The sequence below is a fragment of the Chrysochloris asiatica genome, unplaced genomic scaffold (assembly GCF_000296735.1).
Source record: "Chrysochloris asiatica unplaced genomic scaffold, ChrAsi1.0 scaffold00138, whole genome shotgun sequence".
In the NCBI taxonomy this organism is placed as follows: domain Eukaryota; kingdom Metazoa; phylum Chordata; class Mammalia; order Afrosoricida; family Chrysochloridae; genus Chrysochloris; species Chrysochloris asiatica.
Window position 1 is genome coordinate 6,844,657 of NW_006408656.1, and position 1,787 is coordinate 6,846,443.

At 45.1% G+C, this 1,787-nt stretch overlaps 1 pseudogene; it reads right to left on the minus strand.

Annotated features, from left to right (window-relative positions):
• Positions 1-488, minus strand: part of LOC102832928 — a 14,348-nt pseudogene extending 13,860 nt beyond the window's left edge.
• Between the last annotated feature and the right edge of the window lie 1,299 nt (positions 489-1,787).

The window sequence follows — 1,787 nt, forward strand, 5'->3', positions numbered from 1 at the left end:
TTTTTTCCTCTTCTTTCTTCTTTTAGTTGAGCTCTGATCATCCACATTTCACTCTTAATCTTCTTCTTGTGCATCTTCATTCTCCACATAGGGTGAGGGGGCGGCATAGTTGTGTTGCTGGTGAATGGAGACACAGCATTTGATGATCAGCTCACCTGACTGAGCCTCCCAGGACCCAGAGCTGGGCCATACTTGGGACATACTGTGATGGTGAAGGTGGTGATAGCCTTTTTCTTGGAGGAAGAACGTCGCTTCTCCACTGTAACCACGTCAATTTCCTCTTCTTCATCTTCCTCTTCATGGTCTTCATCATCTGAGTCACTGAGGGTGTCCTCTCCCGAAGTACTGAGAGCCTTCTGGTCATCGTTGATGGCCGGGTGGCTGCCTGAACTCAGAACAGCCTCCGCTGGGACACTAGCTGGGGCTGTAGCACTCACCCCAGAGGGGATCGAGACCCCCGGGATGGCCAGCACAGGCTCTGGTTCCATCTTGTTGACCAGATCAGCATTGGTTTTTTCATGTTTCTCTTCATAAGCCTTCAGAGGTCACTACTGAATAATGCAAAACAAAAAATAGTTATATTTCATGAACCTAATATAATAACACCAAATTGATCCATTTTGAATTCTACCCTTAGACATTTGTCATTGGAAGTACTAGAAAGACCATATTAGAATGCATTTTGTCATTGGAAGTACTAGAAAGACCATATTAGAATGCATTTGCCTGTATTATGGTTCAGTAAGTGATATGACCCTAAATGCAATCATCCTGGTGGTGGTGGTGGTGTGCTGTGGAGCCGGTTCTGACCCATAGCGACCCTCAAGGCTATAAATCTTAATGGGAGCAGAAAGCCTCATCTTTTTCCCTTGGACCGGCTGGTAGTTTTGAACTGCTGACCGTGAGATTAGCAGTCTGACTTGTAACCACTATGCTACCAGAGCTTCTTGAAGTCATCTAGGCCCAAATTGAGGTAAACTAGGCTCTAATCTCCCAGAATGCACTGAAGAGATTTGGAGAAATAGGTAAGATGGTCATGTGGTTGTACATTTCCAAACTCTGTTGAAGCAGATTCTCACCCAAGACACTGGCAATCGTTCCAGTGGAAGTCAAGAGCTTTGGAGTCTGGGTTGCCTGTTTCAGGAAAGTAAATAATTTAATGTTTTAAATAAGGCTGGTCTCCTTGTCCTTTCAAGTGGAAATTTCCCACCTCAGAAGATTCTGGATGCTGTTCAGGATTCCACCTATGGTCTTATATAATGCAGAGGCTCCGCAGGAAGCCTCCTTCACTGGGCATGCTGTAGCCCCATTTTAGGTATTTCAATCAGTTATAGGCAGAAGATGGATGGACTTATAAGCTTTCTATGGTGATATTTCTGGCTATTCCTTTCTCTACCCCTCAAGGGTCTATTTTATAATGGTATGCCAGGGAAAACAAGAATCAAAAGACAACCAAACATATTAACATTATTTCCCCTCTTCTCCCCTTTCCAACCAAGTCTCAATCCCTGTATCCCAGAGCCCTGTTGTTCCAAGGTTGTGCATACATCATTGTTTACCTCTGTCCCACTTAGCCCATGCAAACCTGCGTAATTGTTTTCCATTTGTTCTTCCATTCCCCTCCCCCTTATGTATTGCCACCCTCCCTAGCACCCAAACTATCCTGTGTCTATTCCCTACCCTGTGCTCCACCTTCCCCTCCCTCCCCTCATCCCACCTCCTACATCCCAGTAACCAGCAAAGAATCCCCCACCTCCTTTAGTATGGGTTCTTTTCCTTAGTCTTTT